Raw genomic sequence first — 25267 nt, 5'->3', positions numbered from 1 at the left:
TGCAAGTGCCGAAATCCTTACAGTGTTAATTCATGCATATTCAGTTCACAGTAAAGACAGGAAGGCCCCTAGTGGCTAAAATTGGGCATCACACCATGGATTTTATGCTTCACGTCTACCTCCTGTTCTTGAAAACACAAGCTGCAAATTCCGCACATTATTTCCAAATGTTTTATTATTATTGTTATTGCTACTATTATTATAGTACTGTTAGTAGTATTCATAATAATAATAATAATAATAATAATAATAATAATATAGAAGTAATAAAATAACAATAGTTGTTGTTGTTATTATTATTATTATTATTATTATTATTTAAAACAACAGATTTATGATATTCCTGGATGACCATCAGTTCAATGAAAGCTTATAACAACTAACAACAAAAACCAATCCTCCTGTGAAATATACAAAATAGATAAAGAGCCAGCACATCGGATATGCCAACTGAAATTTAAAACAGAACTGCGAGTTCGTTTTATGTCCGTATTAAACACCAACTCAACATTCCTCGAGGCACGTTTGGGAACGAGTGTAACGGCCAAAAATTACGGCTTTTCCCACAAGCTGAAGTCATCCTAATTTCACACACAATGAAATAGATAGAACGGTTGTTTCCATTTCATTTTCAGACCGATTGAGAAATAGACTATTGCAGGGAACAATATCATTTAAAAAACCAAGAGTTATATTAGGTGTCGATTCAAAAATAGCAGCAAGTCGCGCGAAACAATACGCCGGCTGTTCGACCAGCACAGCGCGTAAATGAACACGAATTGCTACTGGACTGCAGGGATTGCTTTATTTTTCATTATCTTTCATTAGTAGACTACTATCATCATTAGGGATTCTTATGGCAAACACTCCCAAGACATGCATACACGCCGATGCATAAGTGGGCATACGAAATAACGCCATTTAATGCAATGCAAACGGGAATACCGAACTTCTGATAAGAAAATGCGATAAATAGGGACTGGAGGACCGGCATCTAAAAGCGCAAGAGTTCGAAGTCGTGTTTGCGCGGCAGTGAGCCTATTCACATGCCCAGAAATGAACAGCGTTATACATGTGCACATTGAGCACTGAATGCATCCTTCGCGACGTAACAACGCTATTGTGTTGTGGCTACCTCTCCGCCTTGTGGTGTCAAGACGACTTGATGTGAGGCATGACAGGGTAAGATTACAATATTTCATATGTCATGTTTTCCCATTGACAACTAATGAAAATCGGGGCGGAACTGCGCGCGGCTGTGAACATGTTCACGGTGTCGTCGCGAATAGCTGTTCAATGCAAGGCTTACATTTCTGAGCCGTTAAACGCGAACGTAGAAGGATGCCCACTAAAGCGACCTACGCGCGAGACAGCGCGTGTACAACTATCGCAACCCACGATATCGCGACGAGAGAGAGCCCGTCTGCCACAACCTGAGCATAGCTTTCCACTCGGAACAGATTTTTTAAAATACTATTTTAAAAGTCCGTTTATCCTTAGAGGAGGACAAGTTTAGCCTATAACAATTCGGTGGATACAACAGCAGAGAATACAGCTTATTTACGATTCGGGTGACAAATATTACGATATCCTGACTCAGTCCTGTTCAACAAAATAAAATAAAATAAATAAATAAATAAATAAATAAAGCCTGTGCATACTGATACAAAATCGTGAATCTCTTCGCGTCACGCGCTGAAGTAAATACCAAGAATCGTCACGCTTGGAGGCTTCCCTATCGCACATTTCCTTTCGGAAATGTCTAAGATTCAGTTTGGGCTTACCTTAACATCATACTGCGCTTTTTACTCAGTAACCTCGTCCCTGGTCGTAGTGTTCTGTCGCTGATTACATCCAAGGTAGTTGCAGCATTAGCGAAATAATCCACCATCTATGTAACCGTCAGTTTTTCCTCTTTTCGCACGGTTTTTAGTAATATTACTTATTTCCGTATGCTTTAATACTTAAATTCTTCAAAGTCGCCGAAAAAAGAAGCCGAACAATGCATTTAGAGATTTATCGATGAAAATGATTTATATTTCCCGTGATTGAGCGCGTTTTTGTCTTCATAACCCCTCTGTTCGGAAGCAGAGTTGAAAGCTGCGCGGCTCAGACGCGTACTCTCCCGCAGAGAGTGAGAGAGACTGGGCATGCAACGGGGAGAAAACGAGAGGGGATGGAAAGGTGACGTCACTGGACGCGATCAACTCCACTCCCCGCGATCAACTGACTCCCTCAAGTCCTCGGGAGAAAACTGTCACTCGGAAGAATTCGGTCTCGGCTCTAAAGACGTCGGACATGAAATGCTGCGCCGATTAGTCTAACGGCTTTTATGCGCGCTCAGAGATACGCATTCGCTTTCACGGTCCGACTTTGCCAAGTAGCCAGTGCTGATCGAGCTCCGTGTTTAGTTTTGTATCGTGTCACATCGTTTAATTTACCAAGAGCTAGTGCATTCGGGTTTTAGGGATTTTCATGGCTATGTTTTTCATTATCACATCATTTAATAGCAATTCATCCTCGAATAGCCTACGTGCGTGTTTCCCCCAAACGTTTGGTACGTTACTGTGTCAGACTGCATATCTCTTGAAACAAACGTGCGATACATTGGCGTACAGCTATGGACACTGCAACAACACGATATTTAGAGCCAGAACCTGCAATAAAAGTTTGATTCTGGAAGACATCAGACACAGCAACACTCTAACATATCCGACCTAGAAACGTCATTAACATTCCAAACAGAAATAATGTAAGCTCGACTCCCGCAATCGCCTCACCTTGTGGTAGGAATTCCAAGTTCAAAGAGAAATGGAAGAACTTCTAGGCACCATCATGCACCAGACAATCGGAGAGGGATACTCTGTAACGATTCACTGAGAGTGTTTATTTCATGTTGCAATGTGGATCAGACGTGTGTGTGCGTGCATGTGTGTGTGTGCGTGTGTGTATGCCGGCGCGCGCAAACAGGATTGACAAAACAAATGGATATATTTCCCATTTGAAGCGGGTAGTGACGGGAGAAACACTATGAAATCTACTGGGTGCAGCGGAGCGTCACGATCCTGTATAAATCAACAGCATGTCAGATGTACAGGAACAGCACAAGATTGTTTGAAACATTCACAAGCTAGGCGAAGAAAGTATGCACAGGAAAAAAGTGAGCTGTCTTTTTTTTTTTTGGGGGGGGGGGGGGGGGGTGTGACAAACAGATTTTCCTTTTTTTCTCCTTTTTTACATGAATACACTACCGGTGTTTTAGTGACCTCTATGGATTTAATAGAACTTGCCCTTACAAAGGGAACGTTTTACACACAGAAGAACTAATTAAATTACAAACAACACATTTTCCTATCTAACATCAAGTAAAGCTATTTTTATGTTCACTGAAAAAGGCTAACAATGCAGGAAAAATAAAAAAATTAATACAATAACAACAACATGCATAGGGCCAAATTAACCCTTCGAAGATAAGGTTTGTGGAATGCGTTTTCAAAATTCTAAGTCAGTGTTCTAGAACTTTGTTTTCAGTGTTCTAAGTTACCAGATGTGATTGTTACATTGGCGTTAGAATGTTCAGTTAAGAACTCTGTGATCTCACACCTTAAAGGGTTAAAGGCTAGCTACTAGCATTAGTAGCCTGTTGTCCTTCAGCACAAGCGATCTGAATTGAATCTGAAGAAAGAGCAGGCGCTTAGACGGGACAGCGCGTGCTGTCACAGGGAATACAGTAAGCGGGCTTGCAGAATACGTTATTGACAAGCAGTTATTTCATGTGGGGAAGACGGGCCCGGTCAATTGTGATTACACGCAATCTGGGCTGCTTTGGAGAAGATGCGCTTCATGTGAGCAAGCCAGTGGAACACTAGGAGCCGTTTGAGGAGCGCAGATTGATGGCGGATCAGTATGAAATCGATAGGAGCCGCACGAGGTGGGGAAATTGATATTGAAATTGATTTTGTTTGATCGTTACCCGTTTGGTAGCTCACAGAAGCTTTAGCCACGGCATCTGGCGTCAGGCAGGGGCGTCGAGCGTCGAGGTGGGGCCTTTTTTTTCGCGCGCGCACGCCAAGCTGGCTGCCATGACGCCCCACTCATGAAGTGAGCAAGAAAGACCGTCGGAGCAAGATCCCTTCTGCCCTTGAGACGCTGGCTGAAGGCTCTTGTTGGGCGAGGAGAGTTGCCGCTTGGAGTCACATTTGGGTCAGATCGCGGCGGCGGATTCGCGGTCGGGGTTGGGCGGCGAGGAGGTGGAACACGACGGAAGTTTCCGGGCGTGGACGCACAACTGGCACATCTGCTTGGGTTCACCGCAGAGCAGCTGCACGGAAGCTACAGGGGACGCGCGGCTAAGCGAAACGGAACGATGACGCTAACGCTAGTGCTAACGCTAGCGCTAACGAGCGAACACGCCGCGGCTCTGCACCGCGGTGATGGAGAGCGAGTGAGCAAGCGAGAAGCCGCCTGTCGCGCGGGATAGCGCCACTCCCAAGATTAACTAAAGACACATTTGCCATTGGGCTGGGCGGTCCGCACGAACGCCTGACGTGTCAGTGTCACGGAATAAAGGAACGCGTGATTACGCTCGGCGATGTGTCATGGAGCTATCGGTGCAGATGAGGGGAGATCGGGGCGTGCAGTAATCATCGCTCCCGGGCACTCTGGAGTTGTGGACGTTAATGAGAAACGTATGGGAAGCAGAGGGATGACAAGCACAAGTAGGTTTACTGTGAATGTTCAGGTAGCAGCAAATTAAATAGGTACATAAAAAGGGTGGCAGTGTACTATGATGGGTAGTTTATAGTCGGGACGCTGCGGGTTCGATGTGTGGGGGGGGGGGGGGGGGGGGGGGGGGAGGGGGGAGGGGGGGGGGGGGGGCTGGTTCTTTGTGGTGAACTTCTGCAGATTTCACACGTGTCTGGCATTCCGGGGGGAGGGGGGAGCCAGGATTGGGGTGTAAATGTCCACCTCTGCTCCCCCCCCCCCGCTCCCCGCCACTGCACTGCATATTTCCACTCCTGCTGGGTCTTAAGTCATCAGCAACAATTTCCTTTCCTTTGGTGGCCTTTAAATGTACAGCCTGCAGTCAAAAATAACAAATGGTACCAATTTCATTTTAAGTGCGTATTGGAAGCCATAACATTACAATGGATGTCCTCCAGTGCTTTATCTGAGATGACAATCAACGCCTTGTCTCATCAGTTTAGGGGAAGACACATCCACTGGCCTATGTGCTGTCCATGATCTATATTATCCTTATCATAATCATCACTCCAGAGAGCTCACATAAAAATCTTCTATTCTTTTTTTTTTTGCTACTAAGGAAAGAATACAGTTACTTCCCCTTTATGGCTTGGCCATAATTTTCACCAACTGTACTTGAACTCTACTATATTTTATTGTGAGTTCTCTTTCTTTAAAATTATATATGATTAAAAAAATGAAATAACGTGCCACTATGGCAATACATTAAAACAATAGGACAAATCTTCAATGCAAACACATTAAAATAAATTAATGCCATCTCAAAGGGGCAAACGATTTTTTGGAAAATGTAATCATCCTCTATCAGGGGAAGTTATTCCCATATGAAGTCAACCAGTCATTGTGAAGTGAGCTTTTATCAGGTAGGTGACTTGCATAGCTGTATCACGAGCAGATGACAGTTGAAATCCAACTTTTTGTGAAAACGGGAGGATTCATTTTTATGTAGTCACTGCCCAGGCAAGAAGAACCCAGTATAAAATTCAGGTCTGGAAAACAAAAACATCCACAGAAAATAAACCCGAAACCTCTTCCTTTTATTTGCTGTGGTGTTTGAAGTGCGAGTCCTGCAGTTCAGCTCTGTGTCTGCGCAGCTATGCATCACCAAACTTCGTAGAAATTAAAAGTGACGGATGCTGTTTTTCTGAGACGGAGAAAAAGGCTTTGGCATGTCAACCATTTCATTCCTCTCCTTTAATTTTCCCAGTGTGGAAATCCAGGAGGAAGGCCAGCTTACAGGAGCCTTATCAATAATGCAGCACAGACAAACAAACAGCATTGCTGATTAAAACACTGACATCTCTCTTACCGGCCTGCAAAGCACTAGAATTTGGAGTGTGTGTGTGTGTGTGTGTGCATGTGTAGTGTGTGTGTGTGTGTGTGTGCACGTGCACATGTGTAGTGTGTGTGTTTGTGTGTAATATTTATTTGTATTATATTTTTTTACTTGTTCATGTCCTTGTGGCACGGTCTGTGACTGCGTTGTGAGAAAAGTACTTGAGTGGGCAGCACAGGGAAAATGACCGGCTTACTTGTTGTAAATGGCATCTTAAACATAGTTATGTATCGTCAAAGAAGTGCCAACAGGCTTCACAGAGTGTAGGCTATGGCTAAGGACTGAAAAGATGAAGAGGAGATCCTCCCAATCTTTTAAAGCAGATCTCTGCTTTTTTTATTTCTTAATTATGTCACATCAATTTGGAGATAATGCCCCCCCTGTTTAAAAGCACTGTAGCCACAAAATCAAAAGCAGTGTAGATAAGGGACGCAGCACAGACCTGTCCACAGTACAGAGTTTCTGGACAGGGAGGTGGGGGAATCATAAAACTGCACTTTTTAAACGTTTCCTTTCAAAATGTGCAACGGGAGCCCACCGCCCCCTATCCCTGGCGCGACAGCTGAGAGGGCGTCCTGTCTTTTTTTGAGCGGGGTCGAACCGTAGCCCCGTACGACACGGCGAAGCGCCTCGCCCAGCTGGTGAGGAGGCAAATCTGCTCCGCCCGCGGAAGGTTCCAGAAACGCCCTGGCAGCAGCTCACAGAGATCCTGACAGGCAGTCGGTGGCGTGTGCGTGTGGCACGAAATGAAAAAAAAAAAAAAAAAGAAAACTCCTGCTGACGGATTTGGGGAGAGGGAAAGAGACCGGAGATGAAAATGGGAACCTAATCGAGAAAAATATAAATAAAATAAAGTAAAAAATAAATTAAGGGAAAAAAAAACAAGCTTAGTGTCTGCCGGGTGATTTCATCGGTCCAATCTGTCCGGTGGTTATGCCATGCCAGGGATTTAGCCTGCGTGCGTGATGCGTTGTGGGTGATTCGACAAAACCGCCGCGGTCTTCTCCGTGGCCTGTCGTGCGATTGTGCACCTCCAGCGCACTGGTCAGGAGTCGTGTCTTCCCTTTTCATAAGTAAATCAACCGCAAATATAAAAAAAATAAGCACATATTTTTGATAAACTTAATCTACGCCCACAGGCCTGGGTTTCAGGTTTGGAGCTTAGGGAACACACCAGAGGCATCAAAAGAAGGAAGCCTATGTTGAAATGGAAGCCGTACCTACAGTGAACTTTTATCATCAGCCTTCAACGTTATAGGGTCGTTTCGCATCAACTATCCTTGAGGCTACTCTCATGATCAATGAAACTGTGAAATCTACCAAGTGTCAGGAGATTTTTCACGAAAGACTTGGTCATTCCCCCACCAGGAAGCTCAAAACTGGCACCAAATGGAGCTCTCAGCAAGATGATGACCCAGGCCTACCTCAGAACTGATCAAGAAATGGGTAACTGGCCAAAAAATTACTTTTTCTCGATGGCCATCTCAACTTCCAGAAATGAACCTGATCTCAGAATTATGGTTTTGGCTGAAGGGTGCAGCCAGTGTTCACAAATATAATAACACAATTGAAGATGACTCAGTAGAGTCGTCCTTGGAAATGGAGGGTGCACAAATTACTGAAAAAATGGGTAAGATTAATTTTTTTGCACATTTTGAGACTGTGAGACTTTTTAAAAATCAGTAGTCATCATCACCACCAGCATCTTCTTCATCATCATCACCATCATCACCATATTCATCATCGTCAGAATTATCATCTTCACCATCTTAGTCACCATAATCATCACCATCATCACCGTCCTCATAATTATCATCATCATCAGCATCTTCTTCATCATCATCTTCATCATTATCATTGTTGTCAATCATAATCATCTTCATCACCATCACCATATTCATCATCATCACCATCTTCATCATCGTAATTATCGTCATCATCACCATGGTCATCACCATCTTCATCGTGTGCTTGTGAGTTTCCCCTCCCGTGCTCCAGTACCCCCTTGTGAATGCGTCATGGCCGCCCGCTCATACTGGAATAGCCGGACTGTTCTCTGAATTTCCTGTCCGACTGTTACAGGGTCAAAGGAGAGAATAAAGAGTTCAGCTGAACAAAATAAAAAATAATCAGTCGGATGGCGAATCGCAAGCCAGAGCCCTGCAGGCAAGGGGGTGAAAAAGGGGAAATGGGGGGGAAAAAACCCCCAAAAATGCTCCATCACCATTCAGCTCAAACAATGATGCTGTCCAGCCTTATGTCATTCCAGCCAAAATCTCTTCAAGTTACCATTGACAGTGTAAACACGCCATACTAAATGTTTAGCAGGGCTTAAAAGGGAGCATTATCATAACCCCCACCTCCCCTCCCCCCAACCCCCCCCCCCCCCCCCCCCACTCCAGCCCTATTAAACTGAAGTTTTCCTGTGGCTGACACAAACTTGGCGGGTGCCGGCCTGTTTTGTGGTGGGACTGGGGGGGGGGGGGGGTGTTGTTATTGGGGACAGAAGGGGGAATATCAGGCCCCCCCAGTTCAGCAGTCACTCAGGAAGCGAGCGCTTAACAGAAATATCACAGCATAGCTGATTGATCAAAAGCGCTGTGTTTGCCTGCGGGGCCATCTTCTTTTCTTCTTCTTCTTTGCAGTTCACTGTTCATGAAGAGACGCTTTACAGCGAAACTGTCAGCTCATGAAAAAATAAAAATAAGCTCACACCAGGAATATGATTTTCCAAAACACAGCCTTCGCTGCCAGTGGATTGAATCAAAAGCAGCGCGTTAAAGAGAAAATCCCAGGGAAATCAGACATTGTTTTACTAAACTGTTTTTACACGGATTGTTAGATACACAGCAAACAATTACATTTTAACTTGATGAGCTTGAGAAAAAAAAAAAAAAAGTAAAAATTAAATTAGTTGACTCTTCATACCAGAGAAATGAATTACATGCCACAAAATGAAATTATGTGTAATCGCTAACATCACAAGGCTAGGATGAAATATTACTACACACACACACTTGAATGGATTCATCTATGTCTTTCATTCCATTGCAGTCTAAATTTAATTCGGGGGTTAAATGCGAGCAACATCAATGCCATTCCTTAAAACCACAGGAACAGACAAGGTCACAAGAACCTAAATCCACAGGTTCCCTTGGTGGACATCTTTAATTCTCATGCCAAAACATACAAATCTCCCTTAAGAATTTCTTCGAAATGGAGTATAAAACTGTTACGCATATGCAACCATCAGTCATAATATTACTAAATATGTCCTTTATCTGGCACACTATTGGGCAGCAGTGCGGTGTCCAGGGATATGCAGGGAACTCTTATAAAGAAGATGTCAGGTTGAAATCACAGATAGGAAATAGCCTGTAATGCACTGGCTCCGTAGTGTGGAGCACTCTCGACAAAAGCAACCTGCCAAGCGAACGGTGCAGTGGCTACATAAAAATGATCCAGAAGGAGGGCAGCGGGAAACGTAAAATCAATACAGATCGATACGAGGCGCAGGCGAACACGCGTGGAAAAGCCACTCCAGCAAGGCTGAGCAAGGCCAGCTGTGGAAATTCAGCCTCTGTTACAGTCTGCTGCCCCCTGTAGTTTATCGGCCTGCTCTGCGGTGAGTAAAGCAGTGTCTATGATCTCCTGATTGAAAAAGCAAGTTTCTTTTTGTTGTTGTTGTTGTTTTTGTTTTTGTGTGTTATCATTTGTCTCCTACTTCCTGTGTTTCCCTGAGACCTGCGTGTGATTTTTTTTTTGCTGGTTGTTTTTGTTCTCTGTGCTTCAGTTGTTTTTTAGGGTAAACTGAGGCACACATGAAGGAATGCTGAACAGCGACAGGTTTCACACACACACTCCCTAACAACGCCACGCATCAAACAAACACGCATGTTTGTTCCCGGAATTCATATTCTCTACAGTAATCCCGGCGGAATATAACAACATGGGTGTACACTGCTGTTGTGAAAGGGAAATCATCTGCTGGAATTCACAACAGAACGCTTTTAACTCGTCATACTGAAGTGTGTTTATTTTATCTTCCCTTTTTCTCACAGTACAAGAGCTTAGGAATGCGATCTTGGGTTATTTTATTTAAAATGAGTAAATAAAAAAAGTGAGAAATTGAAATAAATAGCCCGGTTGTCGTCTCCGAGTGACGGAGACGGAGATGAACGGCGACGCGCTGCTCGAGATTTCCGAGCGACAGGCCGGTTGTCTTCACACGGAACCTCTCTTCAGCAGATAACGACGCCGCGGCTGACTCACAACCCTCCTCAGCTCCAACTTTCCAAAAAAACCACATCCTGCCAGGAACGTTATTTTTTTTTTAAACTTTTTTTTTTTTTCTTTTTACAGTTTTTTTTATCTTATTTTGAGGAGGGGATAAAAGACGGGAGCTATCTGTGCCACGAGTCGACGCGGCGCCGCGAGGCCATTGACGAACGGCTGAAAGCCAAACAAGGAGAGACTTGATTCAACACAAAATCAGGATGTAATGATCTGCGCGGCGCGGCGAAAAGGCACGAGGGAGAGAGGGAGAGCAATCAGCACCGCCATTCTGCGCTCGCCGGTGAATGGCGTACTTGAAAAGAGCGTAATGGGGGGGGAGGGGGGGGGGGGGTTGGCGTTCGGTGGTTGGGGGGGGGGGTGTTTTAGTCTAAAAAAAGGGGGGAAAATAACCTCATTCTTCGCCGCCTCTTTTCAGACTCAGGAAATTGCGACTTTACATATTGAAGTGGCTGCTTTCTGCTTTCTGCTTTCACGCTGTACTCGTGAGCGTAAAAAAAACCCGCACGCAACGCACACGGTTCTAATTTCGCCCGTGCAGATCGGAGGAGCGGAACGCTCCGGCATCCACTCCTCATTCTTCAGAGACGTCTCGAAGTCCCCCCGGAGGGCGCGGAGAACCGCCTCACAGTTTGGAGCCCGGAGCTTTGATGTCTTGCTGCCGCCCTTGCGCCCGAAAACAAGGTCCGTGATTGGTCGGAAAACAATGGAACGAGCGTTCTATTGGACACTTAAAGAAGCCGTGGGGGGGGGGGGGGGAGGGCTGGGGGGGATGCTTGTTTCCATGTTTCCAACCGCACACATATACTCTAACACCCCTGGAACACCTCCCTCTTACGAGAACTCCACTACCTCAACTCCAAAAAATAAAAATAAAAAATAGCAGTGGCAATGAAAATCTGTAAACTAGTGATGGGACAGTTATTCAACTCAAAATGGGGTGGAGTTATCAGTAGTTACACTACATTACAGGCATTTAGCAGATGTTCTTATCCAGAGCAACTTACACAATTTTTTTTATGTAACATTTTATCCATTTATACAGCTGGATATATACTGAAGCAACGACAGTGTACCCTTGAGCAAGGTACTTGAGCAATGCACAACGGCAGTGACCTTTCGGTCACAACTACACTGCCACCTTGAGAGGTCAATATTTTCAGAAGAGATATACAGTTCATAGTGCTTTTTTGTGCAACAGCTGTGAATGCAATCTGCCTATTGGAATTATGGAAATATTTATCTCCATACACAATGCAATAGCCCACTTAAATTATAACATAAAAAACATATTACAGGAGCAGGTTCAATGCCACCTCCTTTGTTGTCAAGCAGTTCTAGTATTGCATGACTCAGCTCGTAAAAGCAAAATATTTATGTCTCTTCCGTAAACCCAAAATATACCCACATCTGAATTAGCACCAGGCTTCAAAAACGCGCGCTTGTTAGCAGCGGTAATTTGCGATCGTCTGTGTGAACCGGACGTGCCCCGCGCTCAGCTCATTAGCACCGGTAGCCGCTTTGGCAGTGAGTTTTATGTAGACGACGCTAACGCTATTTAAATGCGCGTGACCCAGACAGAGCGGTGTGTTGCTGTTTCTCTGCCGGTGCGGTTTGTGTGTCCTTTCCGCCCACTGCGTGTTCTCGGAGAGGCCTACGCCATTTAATTTAATTCAATTTTTACTTGCGGCAGTTTAACAGGCAGAACCCCGTCGTTGTCCTTCAGTGGATCTCACGTATCGTCAGTCTGCTCACTACTCACATGCTTTTTTCACACATAATGTCATGTATTCATTAAGAAAATTGTATTCCTGCTAAGTAAGATCCCTACCTGATGTACATTTGAATATCTGTCTAACCTCTAACCCGCAGAGGGAGCTGGAGCCTATCCCAGCATGCATTGGGCGAGAGGCAGGAATGCACCCTGGACAGGTCGCCAGTCCATCGCAGGGCACACACACTATTCACTGACACACTCATACCTACGGGCAGTTCAGACTCTACGGTTAACCTAACCTGCATGTCTTCAGACTGTGGGAGGAAACCGGAGTAGCTGGAGGAAACCCGCGCGGACACGGGGAGAACATGCAGACTCCACACAGAGAGGCCCTTTATGTCTGCACTAACCACGCTATTTAAGCCAACTAAATAGCTCCATGTGGAACAAACTAAATTACTGAATTGAACAGCATTGAATTGAAGTGGATTGGATTGAACTGAACTGAACTGAATTGAATTGAAAAAGTGAGGATTATTTTAAGGGCAAAATAAACTCCAGACTGAAGAGGGTAAGATGTGTGTTTTTTTTTCCTCCACTACATTTCCAGCCTGGCATTTCTGGGGGGTTTTCTGTTTTTTTTTTCTTCTTTTTAAATCTTCCTCTGGCACCAGAGCAGCTTTTGGGATCCAATCTCGTTTTTGGAGATTAAGGTTAGTGACTAAACTAAGGGCTCTGTTTCCTGCGCGTTTTCGGGTTGTGAGGAACGGCCGGGTGCCCAGGCACCGCTGAGGTCAGAGGTGCAGTCCCAGCGCGCTAACGTTCACGCGCCCTGTCCCGAACACGTGCATTACCTGGTTTCCATGGTAACCAGGTCAGTGAAGAGGGTGCCGCACTGTAATATCGTCTGTGTTAATTCACCTCTGACAGGGGAATCCAAAAAAGGACTCCGAAAGGGTTCAAGCGTTCAGCAGTGTGAAATGCAGTCTATCGGTTAATGTAGTGGCTCTCATGGTGGGGACCATGTGGGGGGGGTGGGGATTGAAAGGGCAGATGCCATGGTAACATGCAAAGTACAGGTAGCATGGTAGCATAGTGTAGGATAGTATAGTATAGCAAAGCATGGCATGGCATAATATAGAATAGTACAGTATAGTATCTACAATGCACCGGCGGCGTTCTGATGAAGCCCGCAGGGACTCCTCGTCCAGGATCCTCACAGTTAAAAAAACGCTCCTTTCCGTTTCCCGTTTAGGGAATTAGGCAACACGCTCTCTCCTTCCCCCGGCAGATAAGCGGTCCGCGTTATTGGCTTACAGACTTCGCTTGACAATGCTGGATTTACAGCGGCTGAGGCGAGCTGGGGGAGACGCTTTTTTTTTTCCCACCGCTGAAAGGGAGGCTCAGCGCGGGCTTTTCATCGAGCAGCGGCGCATCACGCCTTATCAATCTGCGTCCGCACACAGGACCGCTCACAGCCTCGCGCAGAGGAAGCCATTATCTCAACGCCTTTTAGGACTTTCCTTCAAAAGCCTTCAGCAGGCTGTGATTGATTTTTTTTTTTAGCTTAGGAAAATCTAAAGTTCTGCCAATGTGTTTCTATCATCGGACTAGCGTTACCTTTTGTTCTAAATTCCTTCAGTATTATGTTTTTCTTTTTTTTAGAAAATTATCTTATTCAAGGCAGGCACATTTTAAAAATATATCTTTTAAAATATTTTATAGTTTTGGTCCTATGCCAAGTGGAAGCAGTCTTATATCTTCATTATTATCATACTTTTTTCCCCCTTTTGGCCATGGATAAAAATGGAAGGATTAAGCAGCAGCATGGGCAGCAGCGCTTGGCTGGGCATTGACGGCTCAGTATCTCAGATCTGGCCGTTAAGCTCAGTCACCGGAGTGTGAAACAGACAACGGCTCAATCTGACCTGAGATCAGCGTCCGCTCCGAGCCCCGACCCAACCTCGATTCTGCCGAGCCCCGACCCGATCCTGTCTCCCGATCCCCGGCTATCGCAGGTGACCCCGCGACCCCCGGCCGGCCTCGTCTGTGAGATTAAAAGGTACGGGCAGAGAGCGGTGGAGCGATAGACTCCTGAGCCGGAGGTGGAGAGATTGCTCGATTCCTTTGAACTGATAAGGAAGAAACAACACTCTTACAAAACACCGGGAGGGAGGGGGGTACGTAGGTGGGGCGGGAGGGGACGGGGGGGGGGGGGGGCGGGGAGGCTGTGAAACCTTGATCTTTGCTCAGTCGATCCATAACCTCAACCAGCCTTCCGGGCCACAAAGGGAGACATGAAAGGGAGCCGCGTTTGAGGCTGGGTCAATGTGCAAAGACGGAGGACGGATGGAGGAGAAAAGGTCCTTTGCCTGGGGGGGTCCTCACTGTACTGGTCCCTGGAACGCAGGAATGATCAGAGATGTGGACTGATTCTGAACGGAGATCAGACTGCCGGAGAGGCAGGAGAACGTTTCCTGGGGGCTGTCTCTCTAAGAGGGAATGCTGTGGGAATGATGTGGGAATTATGTGGGAATGCTATGGGAATTCTGTGGGAATGCTGTGGCTGTGTGCACTATTCCCCTTCTCTATCCCATTCATTATCCATGAAGCCATCGCACCTGCAGACCCCGGAGAGTGGCTAGCACAGCCGGCGTAAGAGAAATAGAATATGACTCAACCCGGGTGGAGGGCTTTTATTATGAATTAATAATTGATGCTTCAAGGGTCCCGGCCAAAATGAAATGAAACGAGTTAAACAAGAAACGAGAAACACGCGAACGCATGCATGTGCACGCGCGCGTTTCACAATCACGCACGCACACACCCAGGCATGCACACACACAGGCATGCACGCACAGATATGTACGCACACACAGACATGCACACATGCACACCAACACACACACAAGCACACACACACTCACTGACCCCCCTCGCCATACACACACACACACACACACACACACACGCACGCACACACATGCTCACTGACCCCCCTCGCCATACACACACACACACACACACACGCACGCACGCTGACCCGCACACGCACAGCAGATAATAGAAAACGATGTTAAATTCCAATATCCAGTTGCCGGTGGGAAGGTCACTGATACAAATGGATATTGATTGAATATCCTGCCTGAAAAACAGCAGTGAGAGTCAACAGCCCCAGCCATCAGATCCAACTGTAACCTATCATCTATAACTCATTCTGGAATAAAAAAAAAAAATAAAAAAACCGAAATCAAATAAATTCACAAGTGGGCCAAATGAGAGGCCATTATTTCCGTACTATAACCGTACGCCAAAGGGGCATAAATCTAATAACGGGGCGATGATAGAAACGCAGTCTTGGGGGGTCACTGGTAGCTGCACTGCCAAGGAAAGTGTTTCCAGATCCTCGTCGACTCCACACGCTACATATGATAGACTTGAGGCGCAAACGCTCTCTCGCTGTCACAGAGCGCTGACCTGGGTTTGCCGTTATAATTCAATTGTCTGCTCGACTTCCTTAGCGAGTGAAAAATAAGGTTCCGGGAGGTGATTTGATGCTGAGACGGTGGTAAATACAGTCGTTTTTCGTCATGCTCTGTCTTGCTCTGTTTTCTGTGACTGAGATCTGTGTGTTTTTCTTTCATCGTTTTCGGGCCAAGAGCAATTATTTGAATAACTGGCGAAACTTTACCGAGGGAACTTTCTGAGGTGTTCTTTCCACACACTTTAAACTGTACACACAGTAAAATGCCTGGTGTTAATTCAACTCTAACAGAGTACATAGTCCCACTCTGGACCAGAGTTCATTTAACACTGAACACTTCACCGTGTACAGACAGAAGATCAAATATCACCGATTATGATTTTGGTGGTATGGATACAAGCTTCTGTTCACTTCGAACAGATCAAAATGGAGGACAGCAGATGAAAGAGAAGTACTCAAAGCATAGGCAAAGCATTTAAACCCAGCTCTTCATACCATTGACTGACAGACACCGATAAAACATCATTCAAATAACCCCAAGTGGTAACCATGGCAAAATGCCTCCCGGACACATCGTTCGGTATCCATTTGTCTGAAAGTCGAACTACGACTATATTTTCTGTTTCTCCAGAGCCAGCACGTCATTTTCATATCTTTTCATGATCGGTGAAACTCGTCCAAACTCAACATCGCTCCCATGGAAAGCGTGAGTCAAGGAAAACGCCTGACTCCATGGGAAGGTGTGTGGGAAGCTGTAACGGTGAGAGACGTTATTATTATCGACGTCTCGGGGAGAGGATGTGGGGCGCAGGGAAATCCATAAAGCAGAATCAGGGAACGGCCGGTGCAGATGTCAGTCTTCCGTCCAGCTATCAATCACTCAAACGCAGGAAATCGACAGAAGCTCGGCCAACAAGGCACCCCCCCCTGCATTATTTAATAAAACATGTATTTTAAAAAGCAGAATAGCGTTTCTATGGCTACGAGCGTAAAATATAACTGCCTTATTATTGCTGGGCCTCTCTGCACATGTGCGGAAGCCTGACATATATAATGCCATATATATATATAATGCAGGAGTGGTGATCTCATTGCTATGCTGCCAAAAAAAAAAGGATTACGTTCCATATAATTTTGCATAAAGATGCGTTCAAAATGCGCCAGCTTCAGTGAGAATGCCCGAAAAGTGCCACACTAAAGTGGCAGGCAATAATCAGTGGAGTATGAAGAAGTAGAGTTACATTCACAGAAATATGATCCAGTATAAGAATTCCACACTGGTAACTTGTGCAGGTAACTGGGTATATTCGTTTTCCTTCTTCTTTTGCTCATGAACCAGTTAACCCTTTGAAGAGTAGGTTTTTTGGAATGTTTTTTTCAACATTCTATGCCAGTGTTCTAGAACTCCATTGCTTACAATTACTAGGAGCGATTGTTACATCGGCATTAGAATGCTCCGTTAAGATTTGTGACATCACACCTTAATGAACTTCAAGCTGAGTGGTGGTTTGAAATTGTGTGCCCTGGGACATCACTGACACTCGTGTCATGAGGAAGCTGTACAGAAATGGGGCGGTGGTCTGCAGAAATTCTGATGACAGGTTGGACGGCGAAGGTTTCATAGCTCCCTGGAAATGCGTCATTTGGAGAGAGTTTCTGCTCCAGTGTGCATTAAAAAGCCGCTAAATTACTCGTCCTAATTTACTAACGACCCCTCTTTCCACTGCTCGCCTTCCTAAATTAGGGGGGAAGAAGGCATGAGAAAATCCAATCAGGACATCCACCGGAGGAGAAGCAGACAACCGCTCCCACAGAAATGTAATAACCGGGAAACCCCCTGCCCCCCCCCCAAAAAAAACTACAATGGTCTGTCTACAGCCTCGTACTGCAGCTGATGCTTTGCGTTCTGAAACGCAGACGTGAGCGTCAGACGTCTCGAATGAAAACACGGCGGCGTCTGGCGGCGGTTTGACCGCCTCCTCACCCGCAGTCGGGTCCCGCGGCGTTCCCGAGCGGAGGAAGCAGAGCCAGCCCCCGCTCACCGCAGGTCTGCAGAACCGGGAGAGCGAAAGTTCAGCCCGTCCCGCGCGAAGCAGAGACCCGCCGGTCTCCCTGGCTGCATAGCCAGACGGGCCTTTCGCTGAACCGCGCGCATCGTCTAACCCCCAGCCCAACGGAGACGCCAATCGTCTGCCCCGGCCAATGAAAATGTCTGTTCAACCACACACGTCACCTTCCCGGCCAATGAAAATCCCAATTTGGCAAGGAAGGGAAGAAAATTGCGTTTCAAAGTAAAAGGATGGATGGATGGAGGGAGGGGGGGAGTCGGGCAGTGAAGTTATCCGAAGACAGGACGGCGCTCCGCGGAACACGCGCTAACACGCTAACACGCGTGTTCGGAAACGCTGACAAGGTCTGTCAGCGTAAAAGCTGCGAAAAAGGGCCCGATGATGTCAGCTGAACAGGGACCGGATGACAGGCTTGAGCCAACGAGCCAATCAGGGCCTTTCTGAGGGTCGCCTGAGGTCCCAGCTCTGTCCAGCTGGTTCTGAGGTGAGGGGAACACGGACAGCTTTGACAGAGCGCGTGAGGAAGAAGTGAAGAACGCAGTCCAGATCAAAACAGGCCGTGTCTGCGCTCTGTCTCGCTAGCTCTTAAACCGCACATACATCACAATAATAAAAAAAAAACAGACACACACAAAATGCAGTGTAGGGTTTAAATTATTTAAATGTGGGTTCATGCAAAACCACAGCGAATAGCTTGACGTATTGTTTGACGTCAACTTCGGATCAGTGAAAACAAGTTAGACTGAAGTTCCTGGACTGGATTCATGAAACAATTGTCCTTAATTTTGATAATTTTGATGACGCAAGTTTTAGTGTTTTTATTTTACCAGTCTTTTTTAATAGTTTTTTTTTGCTTTTAAATCAGAGTTTGATGATTGCAGCAATCACCAAAGTTAACTTACCAAGTTGTGCTTGTGAAGATCAAAAAAAAATATATATATAAAAAAATACTTGCATTGATTTTTAAGTCAGAGGTTTTTAAGGGAGAATGTTGATTGAATACAAGCCTATGACAAGCCTATGCATTCCCTCTCTTCATCATATGAAGATAATTTGTCTTAATCAGCAGCTGAATATAGCTCTTTTTCTCTTAGTTTAAAGCAACCAAGCCTACAGAGGAGAGTGCTTCTGTTAAAGTCGTTGTCATGAGTTTATTATTTTTGTCCCCAGGGTGTAAAAAAGGTAATTTAAACTAATTTAGTGCTGGAGATGTTCTTGTTTGCATCAGGTACAAAAGCAGACTCATTTACATTTTCACATCTGGTATTGAATTAAATAGATTCGGTACATAAATAGAACAGATACACTAACCCCTTATTTCCAGCTCATTCTGGATCTGACACTGGAGCATATTAAATCATAAAGAAAGAAAATGGCATAATTAATTTTAAAGATGAGCGAATGAATGTGCATAGCAAAGAAATTCATAGAATCGCAGAAAGATAATTGTGTATCATGTGTGATATGGTTTATGCGGTCACTGATCCATATAACAGCAATATTCCATCTTAATGTGGAAAAGAAAGCATCTATGCTCAGAGTTAAAGGGCATTTAATAAATATACCCTGCCAACCCAAAACTTCCCCGCAAACATCGTTACCAAATGTGATCATGGATTCAGTGGGCAGTGCACTTTGGAATGAATAATAATGTGGATGACTAACCATGCGTTAGTCACAGACTATATAGCTGGAACAGAAAATATGAAATCATTCAAATGTGAATATGGAAGACTACCGCACACAGGTGAGGGAGCAATCCGGATCGCACGCAGACCAGAGATCTTCGACAGTGAAAAGCCTGCCATTGTTCTCGAAGGTTCAATTCCATTATTCATCTCACAAAATCAGATGTATCATTCAAATGAATTGTGTAAAGCGGTCATAATTATACGTCTGCTAATCACCATTATCATAATAATAATTCAACACGCGCTGTCATTAGTTCCTTTGTGCAACGTTGTTCCTTTTAGCAGCACCGAGGCCTAGCGATTTCCGGCTGAATGCACAAACAGCGTTGAACATGGAAATAGAACAGCCCCGGCTAGAGCTCTGAAGAGCCAACGTTCCGTATCAGGCCAGACTTCCCACAGGCATCACAATGCATAGCCCTGCCTGTTATGAATGACTCAGAACCTGTTACAAACGACACCAGTGTCTACACGAGCCCAGCATGCGCTACGCCACTGCTAACAGGGCCGAGCACGGAGCAAAAAGAACTACAGAACTCATAAATCACTGTCACGTGTGGCTGAACAAAGGTTCTTATTGGCTAGACAGAACTCACCGACGACTCAACCAAAAGCCGTGCGCCTGGTGTTTCCGCAACCTATTACAAGTTGTCCCGCATTTCTCATTTCCTGGTCTACATTTCTGCTTGATGTGGCACAAATTCCCCAGAAAAAAAAAAAAGAAGAAGAAGAAAATCCAATAAAGTTGATCCGTGGCCCAGTGGCAGAAACCAATTTGTAATTGTGTAAGAAGGTTATGTAAAGTTTAAGAGGAACCCTGTATTGTATGCTACACCACTGCATTTGTCATTTACGGAAGCTGTACTTGGGTGCATTCACAGCAGGATGCTGAAAGTGAGGTTACACATGAGCCTTTTATTACAGAGTCCACCATAAACAGGGCAAAATAACTAAATTGATGCCAATTTCAAGGGAATATCAAAAGAAACACCTCTAGCCATTCTCACTCTTTTTTCACTTTCTGCAATAGAAATTCAACACTTCAACAAAAATGCCTTTTGCATTTGCAAATGAAACCAATACTTGGAAATTGGAAATGCTTTTTTCTATAACCGTGGTCCATTCACTGCTTTTTCTCAAACTATCTGGCTTCTTTTGTAATACCTGAATTGAAATGGAAGGGACTTATTGCAATTTCTACAGCAATATTACATAGCCAAATTCTATCGATTAACCAAACACACTGTGATGATGAATTGCCATTGATCCTGAACTGATTAATAACTTTGACTGAACAGTCTTCTAAATATTTAGAGTTGGCATAACAAACTGTGCTGTAGAGGTCTTGAGGCCTATTTGTGTTGTCCAGGCCAGAAAACTCACAACACCGTTAGCAAAGTGAACACAGTCCTTCCCACGTTTTTTTTGCCATTTTTCTCCCATTTTCTCCCCAATTTAGTTGTTATACCAATCCCCCATGTGTATCATACAGTCCTGGTCGATGCGCTATCTGGGGAGGGTGTAGACTACCACATGCCTCCTCCAATACATGTGGAGTTTCACTGGGAGAGGGTAACGTGTACGGAGGTTCACGCTATCTCCCCCAGATCCCCTCCCCGCTGAACAGGTGCCCCGACCAACCAGTAGGAGTCGCTAAGGTAACGATCAGGACTCATGCCCTCACCGGCTTCCCACCCGCGAACACTGAAAATCGTGACCAAGCCGGAAGTACCGCTGCCGGGGATTGAACCCGGGTCTCTGCGGTGGTAGGCGAGTGCTTTTACCTCTGCGCTACCCAGACGGCCCAGCCCTTCCCACTTCTGTGAGAAAGCTGCCAGCACATGCACTGCACCACAAACATACAAAAGAGGAGGAATGACTCATTTCAAAGCCACCTCAAATTGTCCTTAAAACGCAGCACTTACCTGTACGAACCCCAGTAACTTCCCCAAGGATTCAATAGCTGAAACAAAATGAAATAAATATATTCAAAAACAATGCATTTCAATATTTGAAAGGAGAACGACAGACACAAATTAACACAAAGAAATGAACAGCTTTTCTCTCAGCACTGTCACATGGTTTGGAAGGACGGCCCCATCTCATCTTCACGTTCTGAATGACGGACTGAAAAACTGACGAGACAGACGCTCAGGCTTTGAAATGTGCTTGTAGTCCCCGCAGTCAATTTATGCCGCTTCTGATTGCACATAGACAGACAATAAATGCTAATTTTGCGACGAGACCTGAGCATGATTTAGGGCTGCCATAACAAAATGCTTGAATACTAATGAAATTAAGGACATTTCACCCTTCCCAAGGCTGTCTAACGTATTTACATAAATTCAAAATATTATTCTTATTTTTTGCTCGCTTGGGTTGGATGAGATTGTGTACGTTCTGAAACCGCAATGGGAAATCAAAGATGACAAGGTTGTAAAGAGGTCAAAGGTCATTACTATGCTGAGGAACAAGTGCTTTGGGGACAGACGACACAGAGGCCACAAACCGTGTTGAAAGACTGTTCCATTATTCGATGCTTGTAACCTGTGAGTGTTTTCTGGATAAAACTTCACTTAACAATAAAATAAAGCTATAAAAATGACTCGGGGGATTTTATCTGAGTGTATAATTAAACTGATAATGACTTTAAGCACCACTTTGCAATTTACTGGCAGTTTAATTCAAAACCCTACAGATCTATGCTGTATTTATTTTGTCAGAAAAGAGAGAGGCTGCTCTTGAGATGGCAGCAATCAGCTTGGCATAATCAATGACTTTGAAGATGCAGTCGATATGCGATCTCAAGATTAAATGGGCTAAAAACGTATATATCGATATACGTGTTTCACGGAGAACCTCTCTCCGTGAAACGTTTTTCTTTTTATTTGTCGTTATTAAACAAAAGAACAAATAAAATAATAAGCCACTTATCACACTGCTGTAAAGACCACGCATGAAGACGGCATCACAGTGGCATAAAGAAAAGGCTTCCCCACCACCCTACCCAGACATAAATAATAAATCAAACACACGTCTGAAAAGATGGAAAATTATTTAGGTAAATGACAACACATACCTCAGACGAGGAGGTTATAAAATGGCCGCCACTGTGCAACCATGTTGTTACTCTGTATAAGGCCCTAACACGGTTGTTTTTATTTTCCACACTAAACACACACTTTAGAATCATTGCTTGTCAAAGCTCTTCAAATGAATCGACGCCAAACATATTTACACAGGTGACATTGACTGCCAAGGACACATATGCCACGTTTGTTACTACCTTCTTTTTTTTCTTCCAGAATTTATTGCCGGGGTTTTCAAAACGTGATGACGGGCTTGGCATTAATATGTCCAAACCCACTGCAAGGATTCTTTTTCTCCCCCTTTGGAAATCGTTCTGAAACACTTACGGTTGAATCACTCAGTGAAACTCGCCTACAGTCACATTTTTTATTTGCGATAAAATTCCCCATTTGAAGGCTGAAAAGGCTCTTTTACATTTCCTCCCTAAGTTATCGGAGATACTGAGCTACGGACTGGGGGTATCCCACAAACACCGAGTGACGTTCAGGACGAAGCTGCCGCAAAGATTCATATTTAGACATACCGTTGCAACAGCCGGCCTTTTCCGACACCATGAAAGATTCATAACCAATAACTGACCGCAAACAGAGGCCCTTCGTATCAGGGGCCTGGTGAACTTCCGTTCCATACGAGGCAAAAAATAAACACCCCTCCAGTCAGGACAGAAGTGAAAATAAAACAAAATTTTTAAAAAATCTAAGAAACACAATCTCAGTGTGGAAATTCGTCAACTATTCAGAAAGTAAACTTATGAATTTAAAAAGAAAGGTCCCTTGAATAGAATTCCGTGTTTCTGCCTCTGTCCATACGATGTAACATTAAGCTTCAATCCGGAATTTCTGTGGAGTGTCCACTTCAGGACCTGGTAGAGGCATTTGCGACCTCTGAGTTAGCCACAAGTGTGTTTAGCAATAATTATTACATTTTCTATTCGTTTGTCTTGTGAAATGACCATTAGGCGTGTGTGGTGATGATCTCATTCCTCACTGGCTGAGAGACATCACATTAAATTCTTCAAACAAAACTTCCTTGTTGTCAGGGGACAAGTATACATCACCACAATTCCCCTCTCTCTCTCCCGCTCTCCCTCCCTCCCGTTCTCCCTCTCCCTCTGTCTTTCCCTCCCTCCCTCCTATTCTCCCTCTCCTGCTGTCCCTCTCACCCTCACTGCATCTCTCCCTCTCTCCCACTCTCCCTCCCTCTAAATTCTCTCTGCACGGCGTTCTTCTGTCAGTAACCCAGATGAACTGTCTCGCCCCTCCAGGGGTTGGGATGAACTCCAGTCGATGGGCTGATCGCCAGATTGGCCTCGCCGACTATCACCCTCAGCAACTGGCAGTCCCGCCGAGCGCCCCGCCAACCTCTCAACTGAAGCGCAATTTAAAAAGCTGTCATTATGTGGTCGCCGATAACGACTGGGCTGCCAGGTTGTGCTGCACTACTGGCTCTGAGTGACACAGCTGGGTTGCCAGGTTGTGCTGTGCTGCTGGCTCTGAGTGAAACGGCCGGGTTGCCAGGTTGTGCTGTACTGCTGGCTTTGAGTGACGAGGCTGGGTTGCCAGGTTGTGCTGCACTACTAGCATCGAGTGAGACAGTTGGGTTGCCAGGTTGGGCTCTTTTACCGGTTTTGAGTGACATGGCCGAGATGATGGATTGTGCAGTATGGTGGTTTTTGAGTGACACGTTTTTGACTTTTAAACAGCAGCCAGGCCTTTCAGGAAGCTGCAGAACAGGAACTCCTGCAAGCGGAGCACAGAACAGCACAGCTGCAGAACATGCCAGAGCCTCGCTCCACTCCTTTAGGGGGATTAATTAAAGGGCTGTTTGTTTGTTTAAAGCTTCTTTTGTCCTGTTTTCATGTGTCAGATTAAGGTGCCAGGCACCGGGCTTTGTCTGTGTGTGTGCCTGTGTGTGTAGGTGTGTGTGTGCGTGTGCCAGCCTGTGTGTGCATGCATGTGTGCATGAGTGTGTGGGCTTTTGTTTGTGTGAGCCCGTGTGCGTGTGTGTGCAAGAGAGAGATAAAGAGAGAGAGAAAAAGAGTGAGAGATTGTGTGTGTATGTGTGAGAGAAAGAGAGAGAGAGAGAGAGAGAGAGAGAGAGAGAGAGAGAGAGATTGTGTGTATGAGAGAGAGAGAACTTCTCTTCGACACAAAAAGACTGCTGATGGCTGTTTAAAACACTTCAGCTGGCCACAAGCACCAAGCTTTTTTTCCCCCTCTGAATATCGATGCACCATCTGGTCCTCAACATTCAATTCATATATTGTGTCACTATGAAAACACATTTTCCTTTCTCATGAGCAGGGATGGCAAGCAGCACATGAAAACAGATGAACGTGCACATATTCAACCTTCAAAATGGCCACGGCAGCCACCAGTCTCAAACCTGCAGGCCAAAATGGTAGTTTCCTGCCTTGTCTTCTGTTCCAATAAATATGATTTTTGGTTGAAGTCAAACTCAAAGTTCACATTTGGCAAATAAAATCCCGTATCTGCTCCGAAATGTCAGGCTAAATGGAGCTGATCGGGGCTGTGCGCGTATGTAGTTTTAAGGGTTTAAATATTCACAGCTAGAACTACACTCATTCAAGAAGTTAAATGTCAAACTCCGAAATTAAACTGGGTCAGACATAATCCTGGATGAGAAAACTTTTAACTTTGAAGAGCCCAACTCACACTGGTGTTGGTTACCCTGAAGGAGAACCCTAAATTCAATCTGGCGCTTATGTCATCGCATACCATCACCACATGTCCCACTTCTCTACTGTACATCAACAGGTTTTAAATCTGTAGATCGACTGTTCAGCATGTTGTTGTGACAAGT

At 45.0% G+C, this 25267-nt stretch overlaps 1 protein-coding gene across 43 annotated transcripts in view; it reads right to left on the bottom strand.

Annotated features, from left to right (window-relative positions):
• LOC118227313 (receptor-type tyrosine-protein phosphatase delta-like) overlaps positions 1-25267 on the bottom strand; it is a 333188-nt gene that overhangs the window by 150074 nt on the left and 157847 nt on the right. For 40 of the 43 annotated variants that reach the window (XM_035417571.1, XM_035417614.1, XM_035417570.1 and 37 more), the window contains exon 7: positions 21280-21317. The gene's annotated coding sequence lies outside the window, so the exon portion shown is untranslated. Of the gene's footprint in view, positions 1-1784; positions 2244-2780; positions 2804-21279; positions 21318-25267 lie in introns of those variants that run through there. The other 3 variants (XM_035417572.1, XM_035417576.1, XM_035417577.1) reach the window with 2 other exon arrangements.

The sequence above is a fragment of the Anguilla anguilla genome, chromosome 5, assembly GCF_013347855.1.
Source record: "Anguilla anguilla isolate fAngAng1 chromosome 5, fAngAng1.pri, whole genome shotgun sequence".
NCBI classification, from domain to species: Eukaryota; Metazoa; Chordata; class Actinopteri; order Anguilliformes; family Anguillidae; genus Anguilla; species Anguilla anguilla.
Note: the sequence above shows the minus strand (reverse complement) of the source record. Positions and strands in the feature narration are given on the sequence as shown.